The sequence below is a fragment of the Salvelinus fontinalis genome, chromosome 35 (genome assembly GCF_029448725.1).
Source record: "Salvelinus fontinalis isolate EN_2023a chromosome 35, ASM2944872v1, whole genome shotgun sequence".
In the NCBI taxonomy this organism is placed as follows: Eukaryota; Metazoa; Chordata; class Actinopteri; order Salmoniformes; family Salmonidae; genus Salvelinus; species Salvelinus fontinalis.
In genome coordinates, this window is record NC_074699.1 from 262,314 (window position 1) to 287,166 (window position 24,853).

Below are 24,853 nucleotides of genomic sequence, written 5' to 3' on the forward strand. Positions count from 1 at the left end.
GTTAACTTTATATAAAGTGAACCATCATTCATCCTTATAACAGGGATTACAGGACATTAGCAGGCTCTTGTAGCACCACACATGGCCTGTCTTCCTGCTGCAGGAGTACCAACCTCCACTAAAACAACACAAACACATGGCCTGTCTTCCTGCCGCAGGAGTACCAACCTCCACTAAAACAACACCAACACATGGCCTGTCTTCCTGCTGCAGGAGTACCAACCTCCACTAAAACAACACCAACACATGGCCTGTCTTCCTGCCGCAGGAGTACCAACCTCCACTAAAACAACACCAACACATGGCCTGTCTTCCTGCTGCAGGAGTACCAACCTCCACTAAAACAACACCAACACATGGCCTGTCTTCCTGCCGCAGGAGTACCAACCTCCACTAAAACAACACCAACACATGGCCTGTCTTCCTGCTGCAGGAGTACCAACCTCCACTAAAACAACACCAACACATGGCCTGTCTTCCTGCCGCAGGAGTACCAACCTCCACTAAAACAACACCAACACATGGCCTGTCTTCCTGCCGCAGGAGTACCAACCTCCACTAAAACAACACCAACACATGGCCTGTCTTCCTGCCGCAACCAACCTCCACTAAAACAACACCAACACATGGCCTGTCTTCCTGCCGCAGGAGTACCAACCTCCACTAAAACAACTCCAACACATGGCCTGTCTTCCTGCCGCAGGAGTACCAACCTCCACTAAAACAACACCAACACATGGCCTGTCTTCCTGCCGCAGGAGTACCAACCTCCACTAAAACAACACCAACACATGGCCTGTCTTCCTGCCGCAGGAGTACCAACCTCCACTAAAACAACACCAACACATGGCCTGTCTTCCTGCTGCAGGAGTACCAACCTCCACTAAAACAACACCAACACATGGCCTGTCTTCCTGCCGCAGGAGTACCAACCTCCACTAAAACAACACCAACACATGGCCTGTCTTCCTGCCGCAGGAGTACCAACCTCCACTAAAACAACACCAACACATGGCCTGTCTTCCTGCCGCAACCAACCTCCACTAAAACAACACCAACACATGGCCTGTCTTCCTGCCGCAGGAGTACCAACCTCCACTAAAACAACTCCAACACATGGCCTGTCTTCCTGCCGCAGGAGTACCAACCTCCACTAAAACAACACCAACACATGGCCTGTCTTCCTGCTGCAGGAGTACCAACCTCCACTAAAACAACACCAACACATGGCCTGTCTTCCTGCTGCAGGAGTACCAACCTCCACTAAAACAACACCAACACATGGCCTGTCTTCCTGCCGCAGGAGTACCAACCTCCACTAAAACAACACCAACACATGGCCTGTCTTCCTGCTGCAGGAGTACCAACCTCCACTAAAACAACACCAACACATGGCCTGTCTTCCTGCTGCAGGAGTACCAACCTCCACTAAAACAACACCAACACATGGCCTGTCTTCCTGCCGCAGGAGTACCAACCTCCACTAAAACAACACCAACACATGGCCTGTCTTCCTGCCGCAGGAGTACCAACCTCCACTAAAACAACACCAACACAGAGGGAACATTATTATTGGCTCGCTACTTCAATCATGAAACTGAGGTCACTAGAGGTCAAAGGAGTTTTCACCTTCATCCCTCTCGCCATCCTTCTCACACCCCTTGGCCCTGGTCTCCCTCCCCCCTGTCTTTGTGTGCTGTAGTAATCTGGGGTGTTATGTGGTTAGTGTGTGTGGAATGTATTGGGGGTAAAGGGTGCATGTTAGACTCTGTTAGAGTGTGTTCTGAACTCCTACAGCAGGGACAACTGGACACCGGACCAGAGGTCTCTCTCTGTACCTCAGACGCTGCACAACCTGGACTCAAAGCTACCCGACACACAGTGGAGTAAGCTACAACTCTCAATACAATTACAAATGATCAATATTGATTGATCGGGAAGTGCTGCGTTGGAGAGACGGTTGATGATCGAGAGGGGCTAGGTGGATTTCCTCTGGTTTTCACCCGTCAGCGTGGATAACAGAGACGAGGTCAAGATGAACCAGACCAAGGTGGTAGAAGATGAACTGTATAACTACTATGACTACTCAGACTGGTACTCCAACAATATGGAACCCACCAGACCTCCAAAAGAGTAAGTATGGGGGTCAGTAAATAGTATACTATTTAGCCCAACTCTTTTTATCCAAAGTGACTTACAGTAATACATACATTTTCGTATATAGGTGGCCACAGCACAGCAGGAATCAAATTGTTCAACCCTGATGTTGCAAGCGTCATGCTCTACCAACTGAGCCACAACAGGATCAGTGCAATGCATTGTGGGGGACTGTGTAATAATGTTATTATGATTTAATTTAATCTAAGATCAGGGTTTCTCAATCACTGACCTGCATGGGCCAAAGTATAGCTGGTTTTCAATCCTTACAGTTTTTCCATCCGTGATTACATTTTCTATTACAAATGGCATATTTTCAGTTCTTGGGTGAAACTCTTGTCAGATTCGCTAGCGAGAGCACAGTCAAGCTGAACAGGATTTCTAGGGAGTTAGTTCTTGTTCTGCATAAATGGTTTCTGACGGTCATTGCTCAGCTTGTGTCACATGACTGTTTCAGAGTAATTCTCCCATGTGACCCCACGGCGGACGACCAGCTGTTTCACATATGTATCGCTTCAGCATCTGTAAGTATCAGGCCTACTGACTATTTTCAATATTTACACCGGGTGAAAACGTTTAACAACCTTGAACAGGAAGTCATGTTGAGACCACGGTCTCTTTTACTGATGAGCCATGGAGTTACAGAGATACACGTCCAGTACACATTTACCAACAACAATAGGGGTCACAGGTCAAATGAATATAAAATATGAATGTTTGGAATGAATGGAAACAGTGAATGTTTATATGGGCCATTGTTCTAAAGGGGATGTTCTGTCAGTACAGATGACTATAGGCCATGCCCTAAAGGGGATGTTCAGTCAGTACAGATGACTATAGGCCATGTTCTAAAGGGGATGTTCAGTCAGTACAGATGACTATAGGCCATGTTCTAAAGGGGATGTTCAGTCAGTACAGATGACTATAGGCCATGTTCTAAAGGGGATGTTCAGTCAGTACAGATGACTATAGGCCATGTTCTAAAGGGGATGTTCAGTCAGTACAGATGACTATAGGCCATGTCCTAAAGGGGATGTTCAGTCAGTACATTGGTACTACTCTCTATGACCTCAGAAAGCCATCTCCCTCAACATCATCAGTGATATATGTCATCGTTAGGCCTTGTCCAATTTGTGGTAGAGGGCTCGCTCCACTTTTCTGAGGAGAACAATGGCATGAATTATAATTGAACTGAAACACCGTAGGACTATTCCCTTTGGGATTCTGCCAGATAGAGGACACTCAGAGCACTATGTAGGGTCAACCTGGACTCAGGGGTACACGTAACATAGTAAATGTAAATCTGTAACACTCAAATTAGTATGATATGTTAAGTTTGGTATGGGATGTATTCATTTGTGGCTGTCCATCATCCATTTTGTATGATATGTTCCTGAATTACAATTCGTATGATATCTTACAAATTCCAATTTGTTTTGGCTAACGCTAGCTAGGTGGCTAATTGGGGGAAGGGAAGGGTTAGCTAACATGCTAAATAGTTGCAAAGTAGCTAAAAAGTATTAAGTAGTTCCAATGTTGCTAATTAGATAAAATGCTAAAGTTGTCTGTGATGAAATTCAAACACGCAATATTTTGGTTGCTAGACATTCGTGTTCAAATCAAATTAAAATCAAATCAAATCAAATTTTACTGGTCACATACACATGGTTAGCAGATGTTAATGCGAGTGTAGCGAAATGCTTGTGCTTCTAGTTCCGACAATGCAGTAATATCTAACAAGTAATCTAACAATTCCAAAACAACTACCTTATACACACAAATCTAAAGGGGTGAATATGTACATACAAATATATGGATGAGCGATGGCCGAGCGGCATAGGCAAGATGCTATAGATGGTATAAAATACAGTATATACATATGATATGAGTAATGTAAGATATGTAAACATTATTAAAGTGACTTGTTAAAGTGTCCAGTGATTGGGTCTCAGTGTAGGCAGCAGCCTCTCTGAGTTAGTGATGGCTGTTTAACAGTCTGATGGCCATGAGATAGAAGCTGTTTTTCAATCTCTCGGTCCCAGCCTTGATGCACCTGTACTGACCTCGCCTTCTGGATGACAGCGGTGTGAACAGGCAGTGGCTCGGGTGGTTGTTGTCCTTGATGATCTTTATGGCCTTCCTGTGACATCGGGTGGTGTAGGTGTCCTGGAGGGCAGGTAGTGTGCCCAAGGTGATATGTTGTGCAGACCGCACCACCCTCTGGAGAGCCTTACGGTTGAGGGCGATGCAGTTGCCGTACCAGGCTGTGATGCAGCCCGACAGGATGCTCTCGATTGTGCATCTGTAAAAGATTGTCAGGGTTTTGGGTGACAGGCCAAATTTCTTCAGTCTCCTGAGGTTGAAGAGGCGCTGTTGCGCCTTCTTCACCACACTGTCTGTGTGGGTGGACCATTTCAGTTTGTCTGTGATGTCTACGCCCATGCTATATACGCCCATGGTATACATCCAAACACCCCAACTAACCACCCTCCTTTTCTTCATGCTGTAAGCAACCTTCTGTCCTACGTAACCATACCAAACGTAACATATCATATTCATTTGAGTGTGGCAGTTTTTTTTTTAAAGGTTTCCCCTATGCTACGTCTAGTCTATGAGACCAGGCTGGAAGGGTGGGTCAGCGTCTCCACTTACCAGGGCTCATCAAAAATAATGAGCCAATGGGAAGGTAGCATTCAGAAGGTCCTTTCCTCGGAGTATCCCCTCCATATTACTTCAGGCCCTCTGGCTTGACAACAAGGTACATTAGATGATTATATTAGTTGTACTGTAGTTAAGGAGAGGAAATAGAGTTCCTATTGTATCACTTTATGGAATATCTTGTCTCCTAGCTCGTTGTGGTGCTGATTCTAGCAGTCCTGAAGAGGAGAAAGACTCTATGTGAGGGTTTCGCCGGTGGATCAACTGGCATCTCAAGGTAAAGTGCAGGTTCATTTACCAAACGTATCAACATGAAGCAACCAGGAACTCCTGTTTTGTTGTTTGTTTGTTGTTTTCTTCTCTTGTTGACGACCCACTGGTTGAATCAGCGTTGTTTCAATGTCACTTCAACACCAAAATGAAATGTGATGACATTGAATCAACGTGGGAAACTCATTGGATTTGAAAAAAGAAAGGGAACGTGAGGGAATTTCACCCACACTTTAACCTAAAATCCAATGACATTTGTTGTTGATTTCATGTTGAATTCATGTCAGTTGACAACTCAACCAAATGTAAAATCAAAACGTTGAACTGACGTCTGTGCCCGGCGGGAAACCACACAATACACCACTGTTACAAGAACAACTCAGGCTGCTTCATCGCCATAACATACTAGGAGACAATTTATAACAATTAAACATGTTACCATTCATTTGCCGGTGTTTGCTTGGTCTTATCTCTGGTCTCTTCCCGCTGTGTTCACCAGTCCAGTGAACTTCCTGGACCAGACGCAGCACAAAGCCCTAGCAGTAGCTGTGTTTGGGCTGGTCTTCAGCAAGCTGTCTGTATTGGTCCTGGCTCCAGATCCCCTGCCCTTCTCCAAAGACACCCCTCAGGAAATCAAAGGTGAGCAGCTGTGTCCCCAGTCCCATTAAAAACTCTTGAATGTAAATTCCCCATATTTGGTGACCCTATTTATTTAAAAAATATATATAATTCAGTCTGGTATGAGAACGGTAGCCCCTGTCTGGTATGAGAACGGTAGCCAGCCCCTGTCTGGTAGGAGAACGGTAGCCCCTGTCTGGTATGAGAACGGTAGCCAGCCCCTGTCTGGTATGAGAACGGTAGCCCCTGTCTGGTATGAGAACGGTAGCCCCTGTATGGTATGAGAACGGTAGCCCCTGTCTGGTATGAGAACGGTAGCCCCAGTCTGGTATGAGAACGGTAGCCCCTGTCTGGTATGAGAACGGTAGCCCCTGTCTGGTATGAGAACGGTAGCCCCTGTCTGGTATGAGAACGGTAGCCCCTGTCTGGTATGAGAACGGTAGCCCCTGTCTGGTATGAGAACGGTAGCCCGTCTGGTATGAGAACGGTAGCCCGTCTGGTATGAGAACGGTAGCCCCTGTCTGGTATGAGAACGGTAGCCCCTGTCTGGTATGAGAACGGTAGCCCCTGTATGGTATGAGAACGGTAGCCCCTGTCTGGTATGAGAACGGTAGCCCCTGTCTGGTATGAGAACGGTAGCCCCTGTCTGGTATGAGAACGGTAGCCCCTGTCTGGTATGAGAACGGTAGCCCCTGTCTGGTATGAGAACGGTAGCCCCTGTCTGGTATGAGAACGGTAGCCGCTGTCTGCAAAGGGAGGGTGTCTGCCGTCAGCTGAGTATCTTGGCTGTTGATCGGTGCCTTCAAATCGTCAGATCATGAGGATGTCTTATTTGTCTGCCTGTGACCTACCGTTATCGATCACCAGCCTATTGCCATGTGACCTGATGATGTATGACTTAATGGCAACATCCAATGTCCACCCAGGGACTAGATCTTTGCACATCAAATATATGATGTTGCCTGCTTAGGCGCTGTAGGCATCCATTACACAGGGGATTGGCTACTATGGCACCTAGATAGTATTGTAGCCAATGAGATAAGCATTCCAGAGATATGCAGTTGACCTGGGTGGGACAAAGCAATGCCTAGAACCTTTAAACATCCAACGTGCAAAAACAGTGTAATTACAACATTCTGACACTTTGGAGAGGTTGAAAGGACACTTAAATGTACCCTGGATACCCCATAACACCACCACAATGTTTGAGTGAGGTTGATGTGGTAGAAATTGTGTTTTTATACTGAACAAATAGCATTTAGGGATTGCAAATATGTAAAGGCACTGGAATGATCTCATTTACAGACATATGTCACTTTGGAGAGGTTTAGGGACACTTGGAAACGTCCCGTGACCACACCTGACACCACTTACTAAAAACATCTGCCCATTTCTAGTTGTTAGATCTATCAATCCCATTTTCCCCCCTGATATTGTTCACATGTTGTGGAAGCCATCTGATGTGTTTCCAGGTCTAGTCATCAATAATTCACTTCTAGCTTGTCAATGAACGATGACTTTCAAAAAACTAAAATGGTTATTTTGTGTGTGCTTGATCTTGTGTATTCTGAACTATGTAACTCCTATCTATCTTCTAATAATTTCTTCATAATCACCCAGATGTCTTCTTTCCAAAGATGCCAAGTTGTTGCATGTCAGAACCATGTAATTACAGATGAATAGCAGTTACTTTTGGGTAGGTCTGTTTTGGTGGAAATCTACATTTTGCCGTTACATTTCAGAGGTTTTAAACAGTGACCCTCTTTATTGGCTTTATTCTCTATGCACACTGTTGCCCTACACACACACACTTACACACACACACTTACACACACACACACACACACACACACACACACACACACACACACACACACACACACACACACACACACACACACACACACACACACACACACACGCACACACACTGTCAATCCAACACACACACACACACACACACACACACACACACACACACACACACACACACACACACACACACACACACACACACACACACACACACACACACACACACACACACACACACACACACACACACACACACACACACACACACACACAGACACTCACTCCATCATCTGCTCACTCACACATAACATGCACATACATTGATACTGACTCTACACACGTGCACACCCACTCACATACATTGATACTGACTCTACACACGTGCACACCCACTCACATACAAGCTGCTGATACTTAAAAAAAATCTTATATCCTGTTGCCTAGTTACCTTACTCCTATACATACAGTACCAGTCAAAGGTTTGGACACACCTACTCATTCAAGGTTTTTTCTTTATTTTTTTACTATTTTCTACATTGTAGAATAATAGTGAAGACATCAAAACTATGAAATAACACATATGGAATCATGTAGTAACCAAAAAATAGTGTTAAATCAAAATATATTTTATATTGATTCTTCAAAGTAGCCACCCATTGCCTTGATGACAGCTTTGCACACTCTTGTCATTCTCTCAACCAGCATTCATTGAGGAATGCTTTTCCAACAGTCTTGAAGGAGTTCCCACATATGCTGAGCACTTGTTGGCTGCTTTTCCTTCACTCTGCGATCCAACTCATCATGAAATAACTTGTGGAACAGTATAAACACATTGAAGGATGAACTGGTGTGATACTGAACACAGACTGTGTGCGTTCCTACTCCTTCCAGAGTACATGAAGATCATCGCCATCTTCTACTGGCCTGCCCTGTACTACCCACTCCTGGCCTGTGGTACGCTCCACAGTAAACTGGGCTATGTGCTGGGCAGTCTATTCTCCTGGACCCACTTTGCTGTCCTCGTCTGGCAGAAGATTGACTGTCCCAAAACACCAGAGGTAATATCATTGTGTGTCACGCCCACACACTGACCGTAGTTCCTTTGTTATGTCTCTATTTTGGTTTGCTCAGGGCGTGAGTTGGGGTGGGCATTCTATGTTTTTGTTCTATGTTTTCTATTTCTATGTGTTTGGCCGAGTGTGGTTCTCAATCAGAGGCAGCTGTCTATCGTTGTCTCTGATTGAGAACCATACTTGGGTATCCTTTTCCCACCTGTGTTTTGTGGGTAGTTGTCTTCTGTTTGTGTGTTTCTGCACCAGACAGAACTGTTTCGCTTCCGTTCTCCTGTTTGTTGTTTTTTGTTCGATTAGTTTTTGTTTGGATTAAATCATGAACACTTTAAACGCTGCACCTTGGTCCACTCTTCCTTCAGCCCACGAGAAGCGTTACAATCATCTGATATTTAAAGTGGGGGAAAAAAGGGGGCACATCTATATTTTGTTGCGTCATATTTAACATAATTTCTATCTCAAGCTAGAAATGTTTCTATAATACAGTATCTTAAAACCATAACAAACTGGTAAAACATCAGTACGTTTTGTATCGATATGTTTTCCATTCTCTTGTCTCCACAGCTGTATAAGTACTATTCCCTGCTGGCCAGTCTCCCACAGATAGGCTGTCTAGGATTCCTCTGTATCAAGTACCCACTACTGTTTCTCAAAGGTGCTAATGGCTCTGAGGTGAGGGAACACTGCTCTACTGTTTCTCAAAGGTGCTAATGGCTCTGAGGTGAGGGAACACTGCTCTACTGTTTCTCAAAGGTGCTAATGGTTCTGAGGTGAGGGAACACTGCTCTACTGTTTCTCAAAGGTGCTAATGGTTCTGAGGTGAGGGAACACTGCTCTACTGTTTCTCAAAGGTGCTAATGGTTCTGAGGTGAGGGAACACTGCTCTTTGACCAATGTTTGTATAGTCATGAACCTACCATCCGCTGTAGTCTCTCTTTAAGGTTTTGATAAGAACAATATCAAAGTGTCATGATCCTTGCCTGTGTTTAGGTTGTCAAAACACTGGGGTTATTGTCCTGCTCGTCTAATGTCTAGATGAGAACTGGCTGTATTTAGGTTGTCAAAACACTGGGGTTATTGTCCTGCTCCTCTAATGTCTAGATGAGAACTGGCTGTATTTAGGTTGTCAAAACACTGGGGTTATTGTCCTGCTCCTCTAATATATGGATGAGAACTGGCTGTATTTAGGTTGTCAAAACACTGGGGTTATTGTCCTGCTCCTCTAATATATGGAAGAGAACTGTCTGTATTTAGGTTGTCAAAACACTGGGGTTATTGTCCTGCTCCTCTAATATATGGATGAGAACTGCCCCTCGATGCTTATGGGATATCTATGTAAAAAACGAAACGTATCCCTTCAAGAGACATTAAAGTTATGAAACTACATCAACCACGTAACTTGTAACCAAAGGTCTGATTACGTAAACAGCTTGGATTGGAATTAATTTAGTATAATATCCCCAGCACAGATTATGACCCAGGAATGTTATTTCTCTCAAGGTTTACACAATGCAGTGTTTATTTCACTGTAATCTGTGGATTGTCACGCTGTAAACTGTCGGTGACAGTGAGATCATGTGAGGTCGTTAATCTGTCTCTGTTGTAATCACAGCCACAGTTCTAACAACATCACACGTTCTTTTAATGTGAATTTTCTGCATCCAAATGATTGATTCTATACAGTGTTGCAGGTGGTCAGTGTTGTCAGATCATACATCCATGATGTTTATGTGTTAATGAAACAGTTTGATTCTGATTTGGCTTCAGGACCTGGAGAGCAGCTACTACACAGACTACGTGAAACTCATTCTAAAGAAGAAAAAGTCAAACATCAGGTGGGGTTTATGAGAAAAACAAGATACTAAAACTCAATGACCAGACTGTGTTTTATTATGAGAGAAACAGGATACTAAACTGATTGACCAGACTGTGTTTTATTATGAGAGAAACAGGATACTAAACTGATTGACCAGACTGTGTTTTATTATGAGAGAAACAGGATACTAAACTGATTGACCAGACTGTTTTATTATGAGAGAAACAAGATACTAAACTGATTGACCAGACTGTGTTTTATTATGAGAGAAACAAGATACTAAACTGATTGACCAGACTGTGTTTAATTCTATGACATAAACTAAGTAATGATGACAGGAAGGATATATAATGGTGACTGCAGCGTGTAGTTATTGACCTCATTGTGTTTTTGTTCAGTACCTCTATCAGATCAGATGAACCCAGACTGTTGGAGACTATAAAAGACACAGTCAGGTCCTATATCTACACACCAGAGAAAGGTACGTCTGGAGGGCTTTGACAATTTGTCTGCTAATCTTTTTAAAAACAAAATATCCTGATGATACCATTGTTTTATCATGATTTTTTTGTAGTATTCCGGTTTCCACTAAAGCTGGCGATCTCAGCATTTGTGTCCTCCATAGCAGTTTATCAGGTAAACAAATACTGCAGTTGATTAGGAATCCATCACATTTCAGCAAAACATTACAATAAACAAAGGAACATAACAACAATCCACATCAACGGTTGGTTGTGAACATGACTGCTTTCAGATAACTTGACAAGATGCCTTGTTTTGTAATAGAAATAACTCTAACAGCCATGTGGTCATCCATCCCCTAGGTGGCGCTGTTGCTGGTAGTACTGGTGATCCCCACCCTCCACATAGTCCGTGCTGGTATAGATGACAAGTTCCCCTTCCTTCTGGAGGGCTTTGGTATCGTCCTATCAGAGGACAGGATGGAGGTGGTCCAGATAGTCATTCACTACACCTGGTGTCTGGAAGGTGGGTGTCCTGTATCTACTGAGATGAACTGCAGCATCGTGTGATAACACCTGTGTGGGTTGACCCTGGCCTGGCCTGTTCGTTATGTTGTGTAGTGTGTTACCTGTATGGGTTGACCCTGGCCTGTTCGTTATGTTGTGTAGTGTGTTACCTGTGTGGGTTGACCCTGGCCTGTTCGTTATGTTGTGTAGTGTGTAGTGTGTTACCTGTGTGGGTTGACCCTGGCCTGTTCGTTATGTTGTGTAGTGTGTTACCTGTGTGGGTTGACCCTGGCCTGTTGGTTATGTTGTGTAGTGTGTTACCTGTGTGGGTTGACCCTGGCCTGTGCGTTATGTTGTGTAGTGTGTTACCTGTGTGGGTTGACCCTGGCCTGTTCGTTATGTTGTGTAGTGTGTTACCTGTGTGGGTTGACCCTGGCCTGTTGGTTATGTTGTGTAGTGTGTTACCTGTGTGGGTTGACCCTGGCCTGTTCGTTATGTTGTGTAGTGTGTTACCTGTGTGGGTTGACCCTGGCCTGTTCGTTATGTTGTGTAGTGTGTTACCTGTGTGGGTTGACCCTGGCCTGTTCGTTATGTTGTGTAGTGTGTTACCTGTATGGGTTGACCCTGGCCTGTTGGTTATGTTGTGTAGTGTGTTACCTGTGTGGGTTGACCCTGGCCTGTTCGTTATGTTGTGTAGTGTGTTACCTGTGTGGGTTGACCCTGGCCTGTTGGTTATGTTGTGTAGTGTGTTACCTGTGTGGGTTGACCCTGGCCTGTTCGTTATGTTGTGTAGTGTGTTACCTGTGTGGGTTGACCCTGGCCTGTTGGTTATGTTGTGTAGTGTGTTACCTGTGTGGGTTGACCCTGGCCTGTTCGTTATGTTGTGTAGTGTGTTACCTGTGTGGGGTGACCCTAGCCTGTTCGTTATGTTGTGTAGTGTGATACCTGTGTGGGTTGACCCTGGCCTGTTGGTTATGTTGTGTAGTGTGTTACCTGTGTGGGTTGACCCTGGCCTGTTGGTTATGTTGTGTAGTGTGTTACCTGTATGGGTTGACCCTGGCCTGTTCGTTATGTTGTGTAGTGTGTAATGTGATACCTGTATGGGTTGACCCTGGCCTGTTCGTTATGTTGTGTAGTGTGTAGTGTGATACCTGTATGGGTTGACCCTGGCCTGTTCGTTATGTTGTGTAGTGTGTTACCTGTGTGGGTTGACCCTGGCCTGTTCGTTATGTTGTGTAGTGTGTTACCTGTGTGGGTTGACCCTGGCCTGTTGGTTATGTTGTGTAGTGTGTTACCTGTGTGGGTTGACCCTGGTCTGTTGGTTATGTTGTGTAGTGTGTTACCTGTGTGGGTTGACCCTGGCCTGTTGGTTATGTTGTGTAGTGTGTTACCTGTGTGGGTTGACCCTGGCCTGTTCGTTATGTTGTGTAGTGTGTTACCTGTGTGGGTTGACCCTGGCCTGTTGGTTATGTTGTGTAGTGTGTTACCTGTGTGGGTTGACCCTGGCCTGTTCGTTATGTTGTGTAGTGTGTTACCTGTGTGCGTTGACCCTGGTCTGTTCGTTATGTTGTGTAGTGTGTTACCTGTGTGGGTTGACCCTGGTCTGTTCGTTATGTTGTGTAGTGTGTTACCTGTGTGGGTTGACCCTGGCCTGTGCGTTATGTTGTGTAGTGTGTTACCTGTGTGGGTTGACCCTGGCCTGTTCGTTATGTTGTGTAGTGTGTTACCTGTGTGGGTTGACCCTGGCCTGTTCGTTATGTTGTGTAGTGTGTTACCTGTGTGGGTTGACCCTGGTCTGTTGGTTATGTTGTGTAGTGTGTTACCTGTGTGGGTTGACCCTGGCCTGTTCGTTATGTTGTGTAGTGTGTTACCTGTGTGGGTTGACCCTGGCCTGTTCGTTATGTTGTGTAGTGTGTTACCTGTGTGGGTTGACCCTGGCCTGTTCGTTATGTTGTGTAGTGTGTTACCTGTATGGGTTGACCCTGGCCTGTTCGTTATGTTGTGTAGTGTGTAGTGTGATACCTGTATGGGTTGACCCTGGCCTGTTCGTTATGTTGTGTAGTGTGTTACCTGTGTGGGTTGACCCTGGCCTGTTCGTTATGTTGTGTAGTGTGTTACCTGTGTGGGTTGACCCTGGCCTGTTCGTTATGTTGTGTAGTGTGTTACCTGTGTGGGTTGACCCTGGCCTGTTCGTTATGTTGTGTAGTGTGTTACCTGTGTGGGTTGACCCTGGCCTGTTGGTTATGTTGTGTAGTGTGTTACCTGTGTGGGTTGACCCTGGCCTGTTCGTTATGTTGTGTAGTGTGTTACCTGTATGGGTTGACCCTGGCCTGTTCGTTATGTTGTGTAGTGTGTTACCTGTGTGGGTTGACCCTGGCCTGTTCGTTATGTTGTGTAGTGTGTTACCTGTATGGGTTGACCCTGGCCTGTTCGTTATGTTGTGTAGTGTGTTACCTGTGTGGGTTGACCCTGGCCTGTTCGTTATGTTGTGTAGTGTGTTACCTGTATGGGTTGACCCTGGCCTGTTCGTTATGTTGTGTAGTGTGTTACCTGTGTGGGTTGACCCTGGCCTGTTCGTTATGTTGTGTAGTGTGTTACCTGTGTGGGTTGACCCTGGCCTGTTCGTTATGTTGTGTAGTGTGTTACCTGTATGGGTTGACCCTGGCCTGTTGGTTATGTTGTGTAGTGTGTTACCTGTGTGGGTTGACCTTGGCCTGTTCGTTATGTTGTGTAGTGTGTTACCTGTATGGGTTGACCCTGGCCTGTTCGTTATGTTGTGTAGTGTGTTACCTGTGTGGGTTGACCCTGGCCTGTTCGTTATGTTGTGTAGTGTGTTACCTGTATGGGTTGACCCTGGCCTGTTCGTTATGTTGTGTAGTGTGTAGTGTGTTACCTGTATGGGTTGACCCTGGCCTGTTCGTTATGTTGTGTAGTGTGTTACCTGTGTGGGTTGACCCTGGCCTGTTCGTTATGTTGTGTAGTGTGTTACCTGTGTGGGTTGACCCTGGCCTGTTGGTTATGTTGTGTAGTGTGTAGTGTGTTACCTGTATGGGTTGACCCTGGCCTGTTGGTTATGTTGTGTAGTGTGTTACCTGTATGGGTTGACCCTGGCCTGTGCGTTATGTTGTGTAGTGTGTTACCTGTGTGGGTTGACCCTGGCCTGTTCGTTATGTTGTGTAGTGTGTTACCTGTGTGGGTTGACCCTGGCCTGTTCGTTATGTTGTGTAGTGTGTAGTGTGTTACCTGTATGGGTTGACCCTGGTCTGTTCGTTATGTTGTGTAGTGTGTAGTGTGTTACCTGTGTGGGTTGACCCTGGCCTGTTCGTTATGTTGTGTAGTGTGTTACCTGTATGGGTTGACCCTGGCCTGTTCGTTATGTTGTGTAGTGTGTAGTGTGTTACCTGTATGGGTTGACCCTGGCCTGTTGGTTATGTTGTGTAGTGTGTTACCTGTGTGGGTTGACCCTGGCCTGTTCGTTATGTTGTGTAGTGTGTTACCTGTATGGGTTGACCCTGGCCTGTTGGTTATGTTGTGTAGTGTGTTACCTGTGTGGGTTGACCCTGGCCTGTTCGTTATGTTGTGTAGTGTGTTACCTGTGTGGGTTGACCCTGGCCTGTTGGTTATGTTGTGTAGTGTGTTACCTGTGTGGGTTGACCCTGGCCTGTTCGTTATGTTGTGTAGTGTGTTACCTGTGTGGGGTGACCCTAGCCTGTTCGTTATGTTGTGTAGTGTGATACCTGTGTGGGTTGACCCTGGCCTGTTGGTTATGTTGTGTAGTGTGTTACCTGTGTGGGTTGACCCTGGCCTGTTGGTTATGTTGTGTAGTGTGTTACCTGTATGGGTTGACCCTGGCCTGTTCGTTATGTTGTGTAGTGTGTAATGTGATACCTGTATGGGTTGACCCTGGCCTGTTCGTTATGTTGTGTAGTGTGTAGTGTGATACCTGTATGGGTTGACCCTGGCCTGTTCGTTATGTTGTGTAGTGTGTTACCTGTGTGGGTTGACCCTGGCCTGTTCGTTATGTTGTGTAGTGTGTTACCTGTGTGGGTTGACCCTGGCCTGTTGGTTATGTTGTGTAGTGTGTTACCTGTGTGGGTTGACCCTGGTCTGTTGGTTATGTTGTGTAGTGTGTTACCTGTGTGGGTTGACCCTGGCCTGTTGGTTATGTTGTGTAGTGTGTTACCTGTGTGGGTTGACCCTGGCCTGTTCGTTATGTTGTGTAGTGTGTTACCTGTGTGGGTTGACCCTGGCCTGTTCGTTATGTTGTGTAGTGTGTTACCTGTGTGGGTTGACCCTGGCCTGTTCGTTATGTTGTGTAGTGTGTTACCTGTGTGGGTTGACCCTGGCCTGTTCGTTATGTTGTGTAGTGTGTTACCTGTGTGGGTTGACCCTGGTCTGTTCGTTATGTTGTGTAGTGTGTTACCTGTGTGGGTTGACCCTGGTCTGTTCGTTATGTTGTGTAGTGTGTTACCTGTGTGGGTTGACCCTGGCCTGTGCGTTATGTTGTGTAGTGTGTTACCTGTGTGGGTTGACCCTGGCCTGTTGGTTATGTTGTGTAGTGTGTTACCTGTGTGGGTTGACCCTGGCCTGTTCGTTATGTTGTGTAGTGTGTTACCTGTGTGGGTTGACCCTGGCCTGTTCGTTATGTTGTGTAGTGTGTTACCTGTGTGGGTTGACCCTGGCCTGTTCGTTATGTTGTGTAGTGTGTTACCTGTGTGGGTTGACCCTGGCCTGTTCGTTATGTTGTGTAGTGTGTTACCTGTGTGGGTTGACCCTGGCCTGTTCGTTATGTTGTGTAGTGTGTTACCTGTGTGGGTTGACCCTGGCCTGTTCGTTATGTTGTGTAGTGTGTTACCTGTGTGGGTTGACCCTGGCCTGTTCGTTATGTTGTGTAGTGTGTTACCTGTGTGGGTTGACCCTGGCCTGTTCGTTATGTTGTGTAGTGTGTTACCTGTGTGGGTTGACCCTGGCCTGTTCGTTATGTTGTGTAGTGTGTTACCTGTGTGGGTTGACCCTGGTCTGTTCGTTATGTTGTGTAGTGTGTTACCTGTGTGGGTTGACCCTGGTCTGTTCGTTATGTTGTGTAGTGTGTTACCTGTGTGGGTTGACCCTGGCCTGTGCGTTATGTTGTGTAGTGTGTTACCTGTGTGGGTTGACCCTGGCCTGTTGGTTATGTTGTGTAGTGTGTTACCTGTGTGGGTTGACCCTGGCCTGTTCGTTATGTTGTGTAGTGTGTTACCTGTGTGGGTTGACCCTGGCCTGTTCGTTATGTTGTGTAGTGTGTTACCTGTGTGGGTTGACCCTGGCCTGTTCGTTATGTTGTGTAGTGTGTTACCTGTGTGGGTTGACCCTGGCCTGTTCGTTATGTTGTGTAGTGTGTTACCTGTGTGGGTTGACCCTGGCCTGTTCGTTATGTTGTGTAGTGTGTTACCTGTATGGGTTGACCCTGGCCTGTTCGTTATGTTGTGTAGTGTGTAGTGTGATACCTGTATGGGTTGACCCTGGCCTGTTCGTTATGTTGTGTAGTGTGTTACCTGTGTGGGTTGACCCTGGCCTGTTCGTTATGTTGTGTAGTGTGTTACCTGTGTGGGTTGACCCTGGCCTGTTCGTTATGTTGTGTAGTGTGTTACCTGTGTGGGTTGACCCTGGCCTGTTGGTTATGTTGTGTAGTGTGTTACCTGTGTGGGTTGACCCTGGCCTGTTCGTTATGTTGTGTAGTGTGTTACCTGTGTGGGTTGACCCTGGCCTGTTGGTTATGTTGTGTAGTGTGTTACCTGTATGGGTTGACCCTGGTCTGTTCGTTATGTTGTGTAGTGTGTTACCTGTGTGGGTTGACCCTGGCCTGTTCGTTATGTTGTGTAGTGTGTTACCTGTGTGGGTTGACCCTGGCCTGTTCGTTATGTTGTGTAGTGTGTTACCTGTGTGGGTTGACCCTGGCCTGTTGGTTATGTTGTGTAGTGTGTTACCTGTGTGGGTTGACCCTGGCCTGTTCGTTATGTTGTGTAGTGTGTTACCTGTGTGGGTTGACCCTGGCCTGTTGGTTATGTTGTGTAGTGTGTTACCTGTGTGGGTTGACCCTGGCCTGTTCGTTATGTTGTGTAGTGTGTTACCTGTATGGGTTGACCCTGGCCTGTTCGTTATGTTGTGTAGTGTGTTACCTGTGTGGGTTGACCCTGGCCTGTTCGTTATGTTGTGTAGTGTGTTACCTGTATGGGTTGACCCTGGCCTGTTCGTTATGTTGTGTAGTGTGTTACCTGTGTGGGTTGACCCTGGCCTGTTCGTTATGTTGTGTAGTGTGTTACCTGTATGGGTTGACCCTGGCCTGTTCGTTATGTTGTGTAGTGTGTAGTGTGTTACCTGTGTGGGTTGACCCTGGCCTGTTCGTTATGTTGTGTAGTGTGTTACCTGTGTGGGTTGACCCTGGCCTGTTCGTTATGTTGTGTAGTGTGTTACCTGTGTGGGTTGACCCTGGTCTGTTCGTTATGTTGTGTAGTGTGTAGTGTGTTACCTGTGTGGGTTGACCCTGGTCTGTTCGTTATGTTGTGTAGTGTGTTACCTGTATGGGTTGACCCTGGCCTGTTCGTTATGTTGTGTAGTGTGTAGTGTGTTACCTGTGTGGGTTGACCCTGGCCTGTTCGTTATGTTGTGTAGTGTGTTACCTGTGTGGGTTGACCCTGGCCTGTGCGTTATGTTGTGTAGTGTGTTACCTGTGTGGGTTGACCCTGGTCTGTTCGTTATGTTGTGTAGTGTGTAGTGTGTCACCTGTGTGGGTTGACCCTGGTCTGTTCGTTATGTTGTGTAGTGTGTTACCTGTGTGGGTTGACCCTGGCCTGTTTGTTATGTTGTGTAGTGTGTTACCTGTGTGGGTTGACCCTGGCCTGTTCGTTATGTTGTGTAGTGTGTTACCTGTGTGGGTTGACCCTGGTCTGTTGGTTATGTTATGTAGTGTGTTACCTGTGTGGGTTGACCCTGGCCTGGCCTGTTCGTTATGTTGTGTAGTGTGTAGTGTGTTACCTGTGTGGGTAGACCCTGGCCTGTTCGTTATGTTGTGTAGTGTGTTACCTGTATGGGTTGACCCTGGCCTGTTCGTTATGTTGTGTAGTGTGTTACCTGTGTGGGTTGACCCTGGCCTGTTCGTTATGTTGTGTAGTGTGTAGTGTGTTACCTGTGTGGGTTGACCCTGGCCTGTTCGTTATGTTGTGTAGTGTGTTACCTGTGTGGGTTGACCCTGGTCTGTTGGTTATGTTGTGTAGTGTGTTACCTGTGTGGGTTGACCCTGGCCTGGCCTGTTCGTTATGTTGTGTAGTGTGTAGTGTGTTACCTGTGTGGGTAGACCCTGGCCTGTTCGTTATGTTGTGTAGTGTGTTACCTGTATGGGTTGACCCTGGCCTGTTCGTTATGTTGTGTAGTGTGTTACCTGTATGGGTTGACCCTGGCCTGTTCGTTATGTTGTGTAGTGTGTTACCTGTATGGGTTGACCCTGGCCTGGCCTGTTCGTTATGTTGTGTAGTGTGCTACCTGTATGGGTTGACCCTGGCCTGTTCGTTATGTTGTGTAGTGTGTTACCTGTGTGGGTTGACCCTGGCCTGTTGGTTATGTTGTGTAGTGTGTTACCTGTGTGGGTTGACCCTGGCCTGTTCGTTATGTTGTGTAGTGTGTTACCTGTGTGGGTTGACCCTGGCCTGTTCGTTATGTTGTGTAGTGTGTAGTGTGTTACCTGTGTGGGTTGACCCTGGTCTGTTCGTTATGTTGTGTAGTGTGTTACCTATGTGGGTTGACCCTGGCCTGTTGGTTATGTTGTGTAGTGTGTTACCTGTGTGGGTTGACCCTGGCCTGTTGGTTATGTTGTGTAGTGTGTTACCTGTGTGGGTTGACCCTGGCCTGTTCGTTATGTTGTGTAGTGTGTTACCTGTGTGGGTTGACCCTGGCCTGTTCGTTATGTTGTGTAGTGTGTAGTGTGTTACCTGTGTGGGTTGACCCTGGCCTGTTCGTTATGTTGTGTAGTGTGTAGTGTGTTACCTGTGTGGGTTGACCCTGGCCTGTTCGTTATGTTGTGTAGTGTGTTACCTGTGTGGGTTGACCCTGGCCTGTTCGTTATGTTGTGTAGTGTGTTACCTGTGTGGGTTGACCCTGGCCTGTTGGTTATGTTGTGTAGTGTGTTACCTGTGTGGGTTGACCCTGGTCTGTTCGTTATGTTGTGTAGTGTGTTACCTGTGTGGGTTGACCCTGGTCTGTTCGTTATGTTGTGTAGTGTGTAGTGTGTTACCTGTGTGGGTTGACCCTGGCCTGTTCGTTATGTTGTGTAGTGTGTTACCTGTGTGGGTTGACCCTGGCCCGGCCTGTTCGTTATGTTGTGTAGTGTGTTACCTGTGTGGGTTGACCCTGGCCTGTTCGTTATGTTGTGTAGTGTGTAGTGTGTTACCTGTGTGGGTTGACCCTGGCCTGTTCGTTATGTTGTGTAGTGTGTTACCTGTGTGGGTTGACCCTGGCCTGTTCGTTATGTTGTGTAGTGTGTTACCTGTGTGGGTTGACCCTGGCCTGTTTGTTATGTTGTGTTGTGTGTTACCTGTATGGGTTGACCCTGGTCTGTTGGTTATGTTGTGTTGTGTGTTACCTGTATGGGTTGACCTTGGCCTGTTGGTTATGTTTTGTAGTGTGTTACCTGTGTGGGTTGACCTTGGCCTGTTCGCTCACCCTGATCATGCTCATGAGGTCCATGATCCTTCACAGGTAAATACTTCAGTCAACACACTAACACAGTAACACACTAACACAGTAACACACTAACACAGTATCACACTAACACACTAATACACTAACACAGTAACACAGTATTACACTAACACAGTATCACACTAACACACTAATACACTAACACAGTAACACAGTATCACACTAACACAGTATCACACTAACACACTAACACAGTAACACAGTAACACAGTATCACACTAACACAGTATCACACTAACACACTAATACACTAACACAGTATCACAGTAACACAGTAACACAGTAACACAGTATCACACTAACACAGTAACACAGTAACACAGTAACACAGTAACACAGTAACACAGTATCACAGTATCACACTAACACAGTATCACACTAACACAGTAACACAGTATCACACTAACACACTAACACAGTATCACAGTATCACACTAACACACTAATACACTAATACACTAACACAGTATCACACTAACACACTAATACACTAACACAGTAACACAGTATCACACTAACACAGTATCACACTAACACAGTAACACAGTATCACACTAACACACTAACACAGTATCACACTAACACACTAATACACTAACACAGTAACACAGTATCACACTAACACACTAACACAGTAACACAGTATCACACTAACACAGTATCACACTAACACAGTATCACACTAACACAGTATCACACTAACACAGTAACACAGTATCACACTAACACAGTATCACACTAACACACTAATACACTAACACAGTAACACAGTATCACACTAACACAGTATCACACTAACACACTAATACACTAACACAGTAACACAGTATCACACTAACACAGTATCACACTAACACACTAATACACTAACACAGGAACACAGTAACACAGTATCACACTAACACAGTAACACAGTAACTATATCAGTGCACCAAACATTGTGTTCTTTTGTACATTCAAGAAACAATGGCAAAATACCAAATAACTGATATTTTCAAGTGTGTTCCTTTCATGCATAAGAAATTATATTTCCTCATGTTTCTCCCATCAGATGGAACCTTCAGGGCTTGTACAGAGGAGATATTTACAACTTGTATAATTGCCAGAAGAGCATCCGTTCGTCTCAGACGGGCCTAGTGTGTTGGATGGGCTACATTGGATATCAGGCTGCTGTCATCTCTTTAGGTAGGCTGACCTGACACGGTGGTTTTAATTCCTAATTAAATCATTAATCAATTACCATTTTATCATATAGTTCTTCAGTAAATACTTGGTCATTTCTGTGTGCTACCAACCTCAATTCCTTTTAAAACTTACTTTAAAAAAAATGAATTTTATGAAAGATGGCAGTTATATTCTTATTCTAGATTCCTCTCTTAATATTTAATATTATTTTGTCAGGAATGGTCCTCCAGACTCTGGTCTTCTTCATCTGTTTTGTGTGGTTGGTGTTCCTCATCATCATCCCCATCTTGTATGGCCAGAACCTCATACTCTTCCAGGTCGCTGCCAAGGCCTGGTGAGTGCATCTTAAATTTAACTACATTTGGTTCTGCCTGCTTATATGGAATCATACTCTTGCCATAAAGCCTTTATCTGATGTTCAAGCACCATCTTACAGAAACATTTTGACCAGCTAGCTCATCACCACAATACACTTTGAAGTGATTGAGATACTCATCAGTTGATAAGAGCCTCGTATTTTCATATTGTGTGGATTATTTTCATATTGTGTGGATTATTTTCCCATTGTGATATCTGATCTCACCAGGCCTGTGTGGGTGACGTTGATACTGACTATTACTCTACAACACGTGACAGCCAGGTTCGCTTTCATCAAAAAGGATGCTGGGACAAGAGACTTGAACAACAGGTACTAAGATTCTAGAACTCTATAAATGATTAACTTTATTTATTTGTTTATTTTTTAAACTTATTTTCTTCAGAACTAGTGACATCATAGATGAATTCCACCAGGGTTTCCCAAACTCGGACCTCGTGACCTCATAGATGAATTCCACCAGGGTTTCCCAAACTCAGACCTTGTGACCTCATAGATGAATTCCACCAGGGTTTCCCAAACTCAGACCTCGTGACCACAAGCGTTTTGATCATTTGAATCAGCCGTGTAGTGTTAGGGCAAAAACCAAAACGGGCACCCCTTGGGGTCCCGCGGACCGATTTTAGGGAAATGCTGGATTACACACTTCTTGAGTTGAAAGAGGGGTTTCTTTTCTTTTTGGTATATTACATGTTAACATGACAAAAAATTCGAATTAGTTTTTTTTTCAAGGGGGACATGCCCCCGGACCCCCTGTACTTTCTTTAACACCATTGATCCATCCAAAGTAGAACTAACTAGATGTATATTGGCTGTGTTGTTCTAGAGGCAGTCTGTTCCTGCTTACCTACCTGCTCTTCCTGATCAACATTGTGGTGGGGTTGATAGCAGCCATCTGGAGGATGGTCATCACTGCCCTCTATAACATCATCCACCTGGGGCGCATGGACATCAGCCTCCTCAACCGCGCTGCTGAAACCTACGACCCGGGTATGGCAACATACACTTCAGGGAATTATATAGTCACTTTTTTTTGAAAGGCCTGCCACTGGTAGATTTGTTACAAAACGGATATTGTCTAGGCGTCCTAGGCCTAGTTACATGGTCTGTAACCTGAATGAATGTGTGCGTTTCTGTGAGAAATAAGGGCTTGAGGATCGTGTTGGCTGGACATGTGCCTAGGGAGACAGCAACCGTACCTTGGTCCAGTGCCAGCCAGCTCTGTCTCATCTTGACCTCTTGGTTGGCCAGTCCAAGCAGATTATTTGTTCAGATGGTGGCGAAACATAAGTATGTAAAAGAGAAAGTAAAAATAGCAAAGGCATGGTCAAACTAAAGACTCCCAAAAACAAACGAAAGGTGTCATGGCCACCAAACAAAACCAGCAGCCTCACGGCTTGCCAGCTGGGACACTGACTGACCATCACCCTAATTAAAGTATTCTCATGTATGGTGACCACGTTCATTAGCAATCATCTAACAATAACCCATGTCATTGAAAAACATTTCTGAAATATGTCCCTGATATAATTCCATCAATGTTTTTACCTGCTCTGAAATACACAGGTGAACACGTTAAACCTAACACATTGGTTTATGAATGAGCCCTCAATATGTCTGAATCCCTGACCTCTGACCTTCACACAGCTTATTGTTACTACACCCACTACCTGAAGGTAGAGGTCAGCCAATCCCACCCTGTGATGAAGGCCTTCTGTGGGCTGGCACTGCAGGCTGCCTCGGCTGGAGGCGCTGGGCAGAAGATGCGAGATGCAGAGGAAGGTTGTTATAGACATACACACTCATACACGGATTTGCACAAAGGGTGTGGCCTTTTCTGTCCCTCGCAGACACTTCCCAGACATGACATTGACTGAACCTACTATTACACAATGTGGAATTTATATCACCAAATAATTCCATGCATCCAGTGTCAGTCTCTTGCTCTGCCCTGACGGCCTGCTCCTCCTCCTCACTATCCATGCTTTCAGGGATCCAGCTGGTGAATCAGGAGAAGAGACGGGACAAGGTGGTTAACAGCAGGAGGGTGCGAGCACGCTGGCAGTTACTCTACACACTGGTCAACAACCCATCTCTACTGGGGTCCAGAAAACACTACCAGCTGCAGGTCGGTCGCCAAAATATGAGTGTAGAAAAGAAGGCCAGCAACCTGTGTGTGTTTGTGTGTGTGACAATTTCCTGAACTCTACAAGACAGTCTTTTTTTCTTCTCCAGCCCTCTGACAGCTTCGTGAATGGAACGAACCGTAGCGCCGCGGCAGGAAGCAAGAAAGACGCCAGCAGCAAACCCCCCGCTGCCGAGGCAGGCGCTGCTACACCCTCCGCTGCCGAGGCAGGCGCTGCTACACCCTCTGCTGCTGCCACTGACGCTGCTGCTGCTAACTGAGACCATGACACACGGTCATGACTGATGTCATGTGGTTTATGGGGTACTGACACTCTGCTGCTCTCTATACAACCCAATGTTCCAACTGCTTGGTCTTCGGGGTAGCAGGTGACTGTAGAGACCTGTATTTCTGTAGGTGCAGTCAAGTGCCTTGGCTTGTTCAGATCCACATGAAGTGAATCTCTATGTAGGTTGCTTTCGGTGTCATAGTGTTGTCTGCAATGTCGATTTCAAAATTTGCTGGTCTTATTATTTAGTTTTTGTAAAGGTCAATATGGTGAAATAGTACAAAATCTCAACGGTTGCATGTGTTTGGTTATGATGCACAGAATACATCCTGTTTTAGCATCCACTATCCACCTCTTCGTTTAATGTATTGCCCTTTTATCAGTTGTTTCGATACGTTTTCAGAGGTTGAGATATTTGCTTTCAAAATATATATAAAAGAACAATGATACAACATTTAGACAAAAAATAAATGTACCTGACATCACAATCCAGTGTGAAAAAAATCAACTGTTTTTCTCCTAGGTGGGAGTATGTGATTTAAGACTCTTATTTTGAAAGAGAGACTTCTTTTCAAACAAATAAAACAGTTTTAAAGTAAATACAGGGGGAACAACAAACGTGTAAGCATGTTTTCAAGAACCATGATGACTGCGTATGGAAACCCATTTTACAGAAGCCAATATTCAGACAGTTCATTCGTAGTACAACAACCCCATTATTGGCATTTCACTATCGATCGAATAACATGCCATATCAGGAAGCTGCAAATCAA

General features: G+C 45.4%; 1 pseudogene; it reads left to right on the top strand.

The window, feature by feature from the left end:
- Positions 1 to 1,759: 1,759 nt before the first annotated feature.
- Positions 1,760 to 24,807, top strand: LOC129834155 (receptor for retinol uptake stra6-like; annotated as a pseudogene).
- Positions 24,808 to 24,853: the final 46 nt, after the last annotated feature.